Genomic DNA, 13854 nt, shown 5'->3' with positions numbered 1-13854 from the left:
ATTATTTAATTTATTTTAAAGTCTTCCATCTATTAGTGGATGCTTGAACAAACATCCTATCAAGTTGACGAATTTTTCATCCACTTTCAAGGTAAATAGTTATAAGCCACTAGTAATTTTCTTTTGATAAAATTAAGGAATTTGTAACAATTTGATTAATTATTTATACTTAAAATTATATTAATATGTGTCTTTACTCATGCTAAAAATGAAAAGATCAATATGTAGAACAAACATTTATCATTTCTTTATTGTCAAATCAAAAGTCTGATCTCTCAATTATTAATGACCTGTTTGGTTGGGCATAATTTGGCTGTAGTTGAATTGCAATTCAGTGGAAGCCACTATTACGCTGTTTGGTTGGAGGGAATTGCAATTCCACAGAATTGCAATTCCCTCCTTTCGCTGAATTGTAATTCATGAGCACCTCCTATGAATTGCAATTCAATGATTGTGGGAAAAGGAAAAAGGGATGAAATGATAACAGTACCCTTAATTATTACTACTATTATTATTACACAAGCACACCATTCACATAGTACCAAAATTATTAATCATGGACAAAGAAGCAAGCAAGGCAGCCAGTAACACATTAGTAAGGTCCTTTTCCCGGTGGCGGCGGAGACATGACGGCGGGCGGCGGTGCTGGTGGGCCGTAATGCTGAGGATATCTGCCTGCAGCTATATCACGACTACGTTTCCGTCCGATTAGGTAGCAAACCACGGCAGTGACAATGAACAATATTATAACTGGTAACGATATTACAATAACATAGCCCATTCTGCTGCTTTTGACTCAATAAAACTAAGACTTCCCTGCATAATCAGTTGATTATAAATGGTGATTATAATTTCATCCAACAAAATAAAGTAATTGCTATATTTCTTTATAAAAAAAAATGAGGGTGTTTGGTAAATAGCTGTTAGTTGATGGCGTTTATTGGTTTGACTAGTATTTTTTATGCGCGATGCGCAAAAAATAGGTGCCCAATATTAATACATTATTTTAAAATTTTAAATTTATTTAGATTTTAGATATTTAAATTATTCTAAATAATAATAATAATGTAAATCATTTTTATAAATTTGATATTTATATATATGTAATAATTAACATATAACTCAAATATTTAATGTGTATATATTATTATTAATGAAGAAGATAAGAAAATATATGGTGGATGCATGTGCATGGTAACAACAATGGAAAAGATAACGGAAGTTATAACGGTAGGGGTATGTTTGTCCAAAATATTTTAATGTACAACCTTTAGAGCATAATGTACAAAAAAACTTAACGGAAAAAACGGACATAAATCAGGGGTATAAATTTCATTCACACTTATTATGTTTTTAGATTTAGATTAGTTGTTAGCTGATAGTTAATTACATGCAAAATAACTTTCTCGAAAAGCTAATTAAAAAAAAAAAAAAACTATTTTGAGAAGCTTTTTGAATTTTAGCGTTTTAGAGCAATAAACTGTTACAAAAAAAAAAGATAATTGGGAAGGGAATTTAAATTCCCTTCAACCAAACGCCCTGTTATATTCGTTGTTTAACCAAGTCAAACAGCTAATAATGGTCAAATAAATCAAAATTGACCGATAAAGCTAACTATGTTACCAAACAGGACCAATATTTATTCTTCACATGTCGTTATCGTATTAAATTTTTAATTGTATTTGATTATTACATAGATTTTTTATTAACTTGTGACAGAATCGACTCTCAATGAATACTGTGAACTTTTATAATTTTAATAAGTGAAAATAGCATTTGAAAAATGATACTTTAACATCTTCTTTAAAAATCATTATATAATATTTATTAGTTAACATGACATTGTTTACAAAAGAACTATTTTATTTTCATTGACCATACCATGAACTAAATAAAAAGTCCAAGAAATCATTTTTTTTAACTCAAATCCATAACCTCTCATATGGGGAAGCAACTTGGTGTCACTAGATCTAAGGTTCAGGACAGTCCACAAAATAATTAAAAACAAAAAAATATATCGTACACATTAATGACAGTCATATAGTAATATTATATACTCATTTTTATAGAGGAATGTATCATGACTCAATGACTAGAGCATTTATTGTCTCTAGTTATGAATAAGGTAAGAACCTTTTTTTAATCTCCTTTTCGAAAAGTTCGGAATGTATACATTTTCATCAGTATTGTAAAAATCAAGCTTAGGCGTCTCCCGTCCGCGGACAATTAGGTCGGAATCAGCCTCTTCCACGGCCGGGCGGCTAGGCGGTTTAGGCGGCCGCCTAGACCGCCTAGCCGGCTGAACCGGTCGAACAATTTTCACTTTTTTTTTTCGTTTGAAAAGTGTAGAAACTTTGGCAAGGCATAACTTTTGACTCGGTTGTCCGTTTTGGACAATTTTTTTTTCAAATCGCGTATTTTTTCCGAGATCTATACACCGCGACAGTTTGGCCCTCTAATTTCTTCAAAAAATGCTTATTTTGCTCTTAATTTTAAATTTTTATGTAGTTAGATGATTTCAACAATATTCAAAATAATTTTACAACCATTTATATAAATAATTTGTAAAAATAAACTAGAGGAACCTTATATTTTACTATTGAATTTTAAAATTTTTAGTTTTAATTTTTTTAAAAAAAATTAAAAATTAAAAATTAAAAAAAAAAAAATCGAAGGCACCTGGTAGGCGTCTAACGTGTTTTGCAACCTTGATTTTCATAATAATAATGTTACATGTATAAAATGTTATTCTATTTAACGTAATTTTATATAATTAACTTATATGAAATTGACCAATTCACGTATATATTTGATAAACATGAATGATTGTGATGCTTATAGCTATGCTAGACAATAAAAAAATTCGATACATATAAAAATTTTTGAAAATATATTTTTGAATAAGCGTAGGACAAATATAAAATAAATAATTTTCAATAAGTAATGAAAATAGATAACTGAAATGAACACCAGAACTATGTGGTCCAATGGTACCCGGGTTGGACTTTTATTTGGAAGATTATGAGTTCGAGCCTCAGTGGAAGTGTTATTGGTTCTTTGTGTTTCAGTAGGTTAAGAAAGTATATGAATAGATACTACAATGTAATAGAGCCAGTAACTTTCAAAAAAAAAAAAGATAACTGAAATGAACAAAGAGTGAAAACTAATTAGTTCACTAAAATAAAAAGTATGTTTTGCAGGTTAATATGAAATTGCTTGTCTGTGGCATTTTTTTTTTCAATTTTTCCATAAATTTATTCTCCAAATCAGCATTTCTCTAAAATTAAATGGATTATAATTTTTTAAAGAACCAAAAAAAAAAAAAAAAAAAGTTTGAGCAAACCGCCAGCAACCATCCATCTCTTGACTTTCGTCTCCAATGGAGACGAGGCAATTTGCTTCATCTAAATCATTGAGACGCTTCATCTCCATAGATTTAGAGATGAAACTTGTATCCATATCATAGAGACGAAGTATCTCTAAAGATCTTGAGACAAAAGGCAGCCACTGGCCCAGGTGCCGGTCCTATCATTTTATAGGCCCGGGGCAGGATAAAAAAAAATGGACCCTGATTAATATATATTTCATGCCTAAAATTTAAATTAAATAAGAAACAAATTATTAATATCAATAACTTTAAATAAGATTAACAAATCTTTTACAATTTTACATACACAACAATAATCATGAAAAATATTTCTAGGTGCTTTCCTTAATGCAAAATAATAAATAATCGTATAAGTGTCTTCATAAATAAATAATATTATAATTTATAAAAATGAATAAATAATTTAAAATCGAGTAAACTTATAAACAATAACATTGTTATCATAATAAATAATAAATTAATTATTATTAAAAATTTATAAAACAATAATTACAAACATATGGAAAGCTAAAAATCTTTTTTGATTAGGAGCAAGAAATTAAAATATTTCAAAACGCAATAAAAAATGTAAAAATATACGAAACATAATTATCTAGATAAAATAGTTTGAACATAAAGTATATTATAAATCACACATCTTCTATATTATTTATATAATTTGTATAAATATTTTTTTAATACAAATACTTTTTTTTAAATAGATAAATTTTTAACTTTTTTTAGAATAATTTGAATACATACAATGACACATGATAAAAACTTCTATATTACATTGGTTAGATATTCATAAAAATGTACGGAGTAAATTATCTTTTAATTTTTTTTTATAATTCAATCTCAAAATATATCATATAACCCCCTCCGTCCTATTTGTACGTGTCTTGTTTGGTTAACATGAGTTGATTGAAGTTTTTTAAATTCAATTTTTCTTAATATGTTTAGTATAAGTATATAAAAATTTATAAATTTAGAAATTATATTAAAAAATTAATATAAAAATTTATATATTTAATATAAAAAAATGTTCATAATATGTTTCGTATAAATATATGAAAATTTATATATTTAAAAACTACATTAAAATTACTACTCGGTATTAAACACAAAATATCAATAAAAATAAATTTTTAAAATATACATTAGAATATAAGCAAAGAAGTAAAGTTGAGGAATTCTAAAACGTGAAGGGAAGGATTGGATCATGGGCCTTTTGATTAATAAATGAGGTTAAAATTCAAGTATCGTACAAACCAAGTTAATTCACATTAATATAAAATATATGTATATAAATTACTTATACTCAATACATATATACTATATATATAAGAGATAGGATGAGGCCCTCCCCCAAACATGGACCCTGGGCAAGGGCCCAGCCTGCCCTTGCCCCAGGGCCGGCCCTGCCACTGGCAATCATGGTTACCTCTAATTTTTTTATTTTTTAAAAACTTTTTGGTTTTAAAAATTATAATTATAATCCATTTAATTTTAGAAAAAATTTAATTTGAACAATAAATTAATGAAAAATATATAAAAAATTGTATATGAAAAAATCTTACGTAAATAAGTGAACTGTTATTAATGTACACAACTGATTATTTTGATTTAATTAATTAATTTTTACATGTTAAAAGGTCATTATACTTTTTTGTTTAATAGTCTAATTGCATTTTTTGGGAAATTTAATAATCAGTTTGATCAATTTTACTAATTGAAAATAGGCCAGTTAAACCATTTGCAGAAAACCCATTTCAGGAATGGGCCAAAAGCCCAAAATCATACGAGTAAAACCAATAAACCAATTAAACCATTTGCAGAAAACCCATTTCAGGACCAAAATCATACGAGTAAAACCAATTATCGTGCACCAGGGTGCACAATACACACAATGCCTTGTGCGCTTTAAAAATTCTCTATTTTGTATGTACATAATTGTATAGTGGAATATACATAAACTTTTAACACAATACACATAATCTAACATAATCCATAATACACATAAACTTTTAACATAATACACATAAGCTCTGTGGGTGCATAATGCATTGTGCGTCCTGATGCACGATATAATTTGCCCTAATAAACTTGCACCCACTTTACCAACTGATGGCAAATTATATCATATACTAGATTTACGTTGCATTTTGGATCTTAGTTCAAATAAAATTCAAATTATGTGTTTGCAGTTAACATATTATATGCCTAATAATTAAAAACAAATAATATGTTAACTATAGAGCAAATACCAATTTTGGTTCCACGAGTATTATCAAAATGACAGTTTTGGTCTACATGCTTAATTTTTACCAATTTTTATCCACGATTATTGTTTTAGTACCAATTTTCATTCGGGACTATTATTTTAGTACAAAAATTCATCACACCATTCACCCCTCCATTTAAGACATGCCGAAATCTAAAAATTTTAAGACCATTTTCATCATTCTCTACTTAAGATTCCAATTTGAGCATGAATAAAGGGGTTTAAGCCCTAATATCGATCTCAATTCTCAGTTCTCCTCCTCATCCTACCTTAATTTGAGCAGGAGAATTGCGAATTGAGATAGATTTTATGGCTTACATCCCTTTATTCATGCTCAAATTGAAATCTTAATTTGAAAATGATGAAAATACCCTTAATAATTTAATATTTTGGGCATGTCTTAAACGAAGAGGTGACTGGCCTGATGAATTTTGGCACTAAAATAATAGTCGTTGATGAAACTTGGTACTAAAACAATAGTCTTTGATGAAAATGGTATGAATTAAACATGTGGACCAAAACTGTCATTTTACTAATAATCGTGGGAGCAAAATTAGTAAATGCTCGTTAAATATATGTCTATATGTACATAATATATAAACTACATGAACATAATAAATTAATTGCAGACACATAATATGCACTTAACAAATTATGTGCATGTAGTTAATAAATTATGTGTTTTCAATTTATTTATAAATACATAATTTATTAACTAAAAGTATATTATATGTTAATTACAGACACATAATTTTTAAATCAGAATCTACCATCCAAAAATTTTGTATTCCATGGTATAACAATTTCTAAGTGATAGCCCATAAAGTTTCGATCCATCGTAGTCCAAACCAATCGTTATGCTATGAAATTGTGTCTACTTTGTAAGGTGGACATGGTTTTATATTCATAATTACTGAGCTATATGTTCATAATTACAAAGTTATATATTCATAATTTTTTAACGTCATATTCATAATTATTGAACTCTATATTCGCAATTACAGAACTTTATGTTCATAATTACTGAACTATATATTCATAATTTTTAAACTTCATATTCACAATTATTTAATCTCTATATTCATAATTATAGAACTATATGTTCATAATTATGTTCACAATTCTAAATTCATAATTATAAAATTATATGTTCATAATTTTTAAAATATATATTCATAATTATGAACAATTTTGAAACCATGTCCACCTTACAATGTGGACACGGTTCAACAGCATAATTTGCCAGTACAAACGCTATCTATCACAATGGGACCACAGCTCATGGATTTTAGTGAGATTCTGGAAATATTTATTTAGATATTGATGGAAAGCTGATAATTAATGAATGAACTTGCAATATTCCAGAAAAATATGTTTAAGCAATAAATAAATAAAATAAAATAAAAGACAATTCCTGGGATTTGGACTTCTATTCTTCTAAAAGACGGATCCTCCCAAATAAATATAAAAAAAAAAATAATGATTACTCTAATTTATGGAATGAAATTTCAATTTAGGGGACGTTTTAAAATTCGAGAAATGACTTCTGAAAAATATTTGTTGAGTTTTCAATATTTAGTAAGAGGAAGGAAAATGAGGTCAATGGAAAGTGATGTCTTAGTAAAAGGAAAATAAGTATATTTTGAAAGAAAATGACTTTTTTTTTTTTTTGGAAGTCATTTTCTAAAGGGTATGCATTCAAAAATTTTCGGGCTTATTTTTTGTTGCCTTTTATGAGTCGGTCCACCAAACCCATAGGCTAGGGTTCATGCAACCATAGCTCGCCCCATGCGGGTTGGCGGGCCCCGAGAGCTGGTCCGTGAACTTTTGTTTTTTTGTTTTTGTTTTTTTATTTTTTTTTTTAATTCAAAGTTTTAAAAAAGTAAGTAAAGTCTAAAAATACTATTAATTTTTTCGTATTTAAAAATTTTTTAAAAAATTAATTTTTAAAAATGTTAATATTATATATATTTATGTTACTCGGTGGTGTATATATATATATATATATATATATATATATATATATATATATATATATTACTGTGTTAGTATAGCCTGTGTGTATAAATATATATATATCAAAAGAGTGCTAAGGATTTTATCAAAAATATCAAACAATTAAAATATTGAAGTATTCAACTCTTTTTATTTTCTTACTCATTTTGGAAAACGAACCAAATACACAAGATAATTTTTCGTTGTGTAGTCAAACACTAGAAATGAAAATATTTTCTTACTCATTTTGGAAAACGAACCAAATACACAAAGATAGTTTTCCGTTGTGTAGTTAAACACTAAAAAGGAAAATATTTTCTGAAAAATGACTCATTTTATAGAAGTCATTTTCCTACTTTTTAAATGGAGAATGTAAGAAGAGTTGCAGAATAGCAGAAACCAGAAAGTAACTTTGGAAAAAGCGGGAGCAAAAGGAAATAAATAAATGAACAAATTTAAAAGAAATGAAAAAAAAAAAAAAGCAGACTGCAGCGAGAACATACCTCTTCACAGTTCGATCTCTTCCCCCAAAATCTAATCGGCAAAACTCGCAATCAAAGTCTGTCTGTCTGTCTTCTGCTATGTGAGATTTGAAGAAAATATGAGAGAGAGAGAGAGAGAATAAGAATACTGATGCCTTTTTGTGAGCTTACTTACATATGAAGCATTTTTGGTGGTTTTCTTAGATGCCAGTTTTCATTCACGGAATTTCTTTTCCAAAAAGCAAATACCAAGTAGAAAAACAATGCTTCTTATAAAAGTTTTTTTTTTTTTAAATTATCAAAGGAGTGGGAAACATGTGAAAAAAAAAAAAAAAACAAAAAAGAATTAACTACATATACAAGTTGCAGTTAATCAAGTTTGTATGTTATGTTCATCGTATTAAACGGAAAATGCTTTTGTCCCCTCCTAAATTTCACTTCCAAATTTTCTCTTCATGATGTGAGTTTTATTTATTGGGTGCCAATAAATTAGGGGGTGTATTCAATCATGACTTTCATAGAGTTTTAAAGATTTTTATGAACTTTAAAAGTTTGGAGGTATTCAATTCAAACTTTTAGAGCATCCACATTGGTTGGGGAGAATGAGGGGATAATGTAAGAGTGATTAGGAAAGAGAATGTGGGAGGGGAGAAAAAAAAAAGAAAAAACAAAACAAAAAAAAAATTAAAATAAAAAAAAAATAAGTAATCAGACGCGTGCAGTGCACGCGCCCGGCTTTTGCCCAGGCTGTGCGCGAAACGCGCACAGCCTTGCTTCTTCTTCTTTTTTTTTTTTTTTTTTTTTTTTTAAAAAAAAAATTTTCTGACATTATGCCTACACTTGCAGGACAATTATTTCTAAATTATCTCCCCCTCACATTAGTTATTATCTCTACATGGGAAGAAAACAAACTGAAATAACTCCACATTATCCATTAGTGTGGATGCTCTTAGAGAGTTTTTAAAAGTCAATGTGGTATTCAATGAAGATTTTTAAAGAGTCTTTAAAAATCGTGTGGTATTCGATTAAGACTTTTAAAGTGTCTTTAAAAGTATTAAAAAAGTTATTAACTTTTTTAGACTTTTTAATTTTAAGACTTTGGTAGACTTTTCCTTCTCAAATATAAATAGTTGAAATCCAACCATCAACCCCAAGATTTCAAAATTTTCTTTCTAACAACTTTTAATGTTTTCTCTCTCTATTTAAACTCTATTTTTTTTTTCCCTATTTAAGCTTTATAAACCTATCTAAATTTAATAAAATTATTTTTTCTTCATTATCTTATATTTTCCTCATACCCAAACTCTACCAATTTTTCTCTCTCTCCTCAACTTTACAATCTTCCTCTAAAAATTCAAAATAATATTATTTTTACTTCATTATTGCTTGTTTATATTATTTTTTATTTTTTCTATGAATTTTTATCCCTAACTTTTTCTATTTTTCCCTAAATACATGAACAAAGCAAATTTTTTCATCGTCAAATTTTAGTATATATTTCATAATATTCATATAAATACTTATATATTTTGATTTTTATTATTTTTATGTTTATATTCGTAATATATATTTTTATTTTTTTTTAACAACAGGTTACTACGAATAGCGAACTACTATTTGCAACAACAATTTGGTGTTGCAAACAGTAGCACCTTGTTGTTGTTCGCAGTCTCAAATTGCTATTGCAAATAATAGTTCTTTGCGTGATTTCTAGCCATATATCAAATATAATTTTTTATATATATTATTAATATAAAATTTTTATTTTTTATTTTATGCAACTTTTAATTATGTTTTTAAATATTTTATTTGATCAATTATTTTATTATAAATTTTATTGTTCAATATTGTTATGAATTTATAATGAAACAGTTTTTTTTTTTTGTTGATATTTATTAATAATATATATAAGTAATTAACATATAAGTGTTAGCATACTATGGCTGAAAATAATAATGTTGAGAATATTGATGTGGGTAAAGAACTATATAATAAGAAGAATTTTATGATATATTATAAATGTTTTGTAAGAAAATTATAAATGATAAAAATCATTGAAAGTTTATTAATCAAAATCATTGAAAGTTTGTAATGATGTATTCAATTTAGAGTTTCAATGACTTTTGTAGACTTTTTAAAATAAAAAGTTGATAAAAGTCTATGAATGTTTTTTATATAGACTTTAATAGAGTCTTATAAAGTTTTACGGGGGTGTATTCAATCATGACTTTTGTAGAGTTTTAAAGACTTTTAAAATGATAGATTTTAATAAACTTTGATTGACTTTCATAGAGTCGTTCAAAACTTTATAAGACTCTATAAAAGTCTATATAAAAAACATTCATAGACTTTTATCAACTTTTTATTTTAAAAAGTCTACAAAAGTCATTGAAATTCTAAATTGAATACATCCTTACAAACTTTCAATAATTTTGATTCTTTATCATTTATAATTTTTTTTACAAAACATTTATAATATATCATAAAATTCTTCTTATTATATAGTTCTTCACTCACAACAACATTCTCAACATTATTATTTTTATCCATAGTATGCTGAGACTTATATGCTAATTACTTATATATATTATTAATAAACATAATAAAAAAAAAACTATTTCATTATAAATTCATAACAATATTGAACAATAAAATTTATTATAAAAGAATTGATCAAATAAAATATTTAAAAATATAATTACAAGTTCCATAAAATAAAAAAATTAAAATCTAATATTAATAATTAATAATATATATAAAAATTATACTTCATATATTGCTAGGCAGCACGCAAAGAACCATTATTTGCAATAGCAATTTGAGACTGTGAACAACAACAAGGTGCTACTGTTTGCAACCCCAAATTGTTGTTGCGAAGTGCGAACAGTAGTTCGCTATTCGTAGTAAACTGTTGTTTAAAATATATATATATATATATATATATATATATATATATATATATATATATATATATATATATTACGAATATAAACATAAAAAGTTCAAAATCAAAATATATAGTATTTATATATATGAATATTATGAAACATATACTAAAATTTGACGATGAAAATTTTACTTTGTTCATGTATTTAGGGAGAATTAGAGAAAGTTAGGGATGAAAAATTCATAGAAAAAATAAAAATCAATATAAACAAGCAAATTTAGGTATGAGGAAAATATAGGATAATGAAGAAAAAGAATAATTTTATTAAATTTATATAGATTTATAAAGTTTAAATATGGAGAAAAATAGAGTTTAAATAGAGAGAGAAAACATTCAGAGTTGTTAGAAAGAAAATTTTGAAATCTTGGGGTTGATGGTTGGATTTCAACTATGTATATTTGAGAAGGAAAAGCCTACAAAAGTCCTAAAATTAAAAAGTCTACAAAAGTTCATAACTTTTTGAATACCACATGACTTTTAAAGACTCTTTAAAAGTCTTAATCGAATACCACACGACTTTTAAAGACTCTTTAAAAATCTTGATTGAATACCGCCTAACTTTTAAAGACTCTCTAAAAGTTTAAATTTAATACATCTAAACTTTTAAAGTTCATAAAAGTTTTTAAAACTCTACAAAAGTCATGATTGAATACACCCCCCTTAAAAAGTTTTGAATGACTCTATGAAAGTCAATCAAAGTTTATTAAAATCTATCATTTTAAAAGTTTTTAAAACTCTACAAAAGTCATGATTGAATACACCCCCCTTAATTAACTCACTACTAACTAATAAATAAATTTAATTATCAATTACATGCATGATGACATATCAGGAGGAAAATTTGTAAAGAAAATACAGGAGGTCTGTAGCGTTGCTCCGTTAACACACTGTTCTAGTTACATTTGAATTTAAAATTTATTAAAAAAATCATATATTTATTTTGTAAAATTATAAAATGTATGTCCTCAATTTACAAATATATTAAAATATATACAACATGGATATATCTAGCACGTCATTTCATCCACGCCATAAATTTCTTATATACTCCGTAACAATCATAAATTCCTTAATAAAATTATAATTGTCAAAAAAAGCAAATTACAATTTTGGTCCTGAGACTATTGGGGTCTTGTTAATTTCAATACTTGACTTTAAAAATTAACAATTTAGTCCTGTAACTATGTCATTTTTAACACATTTGGTCCACCCGGCCAAATCACCGGCCAAATGTCGCCGGAAAATTGTAAAATTATTTTAATTTGTTTAATTCGAGGGCAATATGGTAATTTCATGTTATTTCTTCTTCTTCCTTGCACCTTCTAGTTGTTGGTCATGAATTTGTACGTGATGCTGTGAAGTTCTCCAACCAGTCGAAAACATTTGGCCAAGCATTCAAAGACTTCGCACCTCTCGCTCTAAGAAAGGCCGCGTTTCTATTGATTATAAACATCTTTTCTGCTTCTTATTATGTACATTCCACGTGTGTTGGACTGTTCTGCTGCTCTGTTAATTTCCTATGGATTGGAGGGTATTCGTCGGAGTTCTGCTGCTGTAATAGATACGAGATTCCGACATTCTGTGCATATTTAGGAAGAAGGAAATCTGCTGAACATCTTTCGTTTCTTTGAATGTGAAACTCCTCAATCACGTGTTTTGATCAATTACTGCATTGCAGCTCATGAAGTTTGGGCTATAGAGTCTGTTTTTCGCCTCGATTTTCCATTTTTGTAATACTATAATGCACTTGTTTATTGAGTTCTAACACCACAACTAAGCTCGAAAATGGTTGTTCTCCGGCAACCTTAAAAAAAAAAAAGAAATGACATGAAATGACCATATTGCCCTTGAATTAAACAAATTAAAATGATTTTACAATTTTCCGGCCACATTTGGCCGGTGATTTGGCTGGGTGGACTAAATGTGTAAAAAATTACATAGTTACAGGACTAAATTGTTAGTTTTTAAAGTCGAGTGCTGAAATTAACAAGACCCCAATAGTCACAGGACCAAAAGTGTAATTTGCTCTTGTCAAAAATACCTTATGAATCAAAGTTATATTTAGTATATATATAGTGCAACTGTATTTTCGATTTTAGTATGAATATAATACTCATACTCCAGTAATATATACGAAATAAAATAAATTTGACATAAATTTTCTATTTAAAAAAAAAAAAAAAAAAAAAAAAAACATAGACGACACGATGATTCAGTATGGCGAGGTGCAGGGAGCATAGAAAGGAGCGTACCCTCCTGATCGTACGATTGGCGATCAACCTCAGCCTCTTGACCTTCCAAATAGGTAACAAGCAATGGCGATGATGAGCAGCAAAATGATCATAGGCACTGATATTATTATCACATACATGGCGATCTATCCCTCTTCCTGCAACTTACACAAACAGTTAACGATTCAGTTCAAATCCAAAGCAATTCTACACGAATTCTCGTTGTGACGTGTTTTAATCGATTCAACATCACACGATGAGCTAATCAATCAATCAAAGTAAGAATTTGTCTTGATTGATTGATGAAGAAAGAAAAGAAAATGAAAAGCAAAGACAGAAAGAGGAGAAGCTGCAAACCTGAAAGATGTGAAGGAGAAGAAAGATAAGCGAGTGAAGGAGGAGAAGAAGAAGACTCAGAACTCTTTCGTAATGGGATAGATGAATATAGTCAATATACACAGTATATATATGACAGGAGATGGATGAAGGATGCCAAGATTGCCCCCCTTTCTCTCTCACTTTATCTCTCTTTATATCTTTTTTTCGAG

The 13854-nt window shown here is 27.5% G+C and overlaps 1 long non-coding RNA gene across 1 annotated transcript; it reads right to left on the bottom strand.

Moving 5' to 3' along the window:
* Positions 1 to 520: 520 nt before the first annotated feature.
* LOC109192666 lies at positions 521 to 13834 on the bottom strand. The gene is made up of 4 exons (XR_002056135.1): positions 13664 to 13834; positions 13328 to 13464; positions 8150 to 8222; positions 521 to 816 (listed from the first exon to the last, which is right to left on the bottom strand). It is a non-coding gene; the product is annotated as an uncharacterized LOC109192666 (long non-coding RNA).
* Positions 13835 to 13854: the final 20 nt, after the last annotated feature.

Source organism: Ipomoea nil, unplaced genomic scaffold (assembly GCF_001879475.1).
Source record: "Ipomoea nil cultivar Tokyo-kokei standard unplaced genomic scaffold, Asagao_1.1 scaffold1830, whole genome shotgun sequence".
NCBI classification, from domain to species: Eukaryota; Viridiplantae; Streptophyta; class Magnoliopsida; order Solanales; family Convolvulaceae; genus Ipomoea; species Ipomoea nil.
Note: the sequence above shows the minus strand (reverse complement) of the source record. Positions and strands in the feature narration are given on the sequence as shown.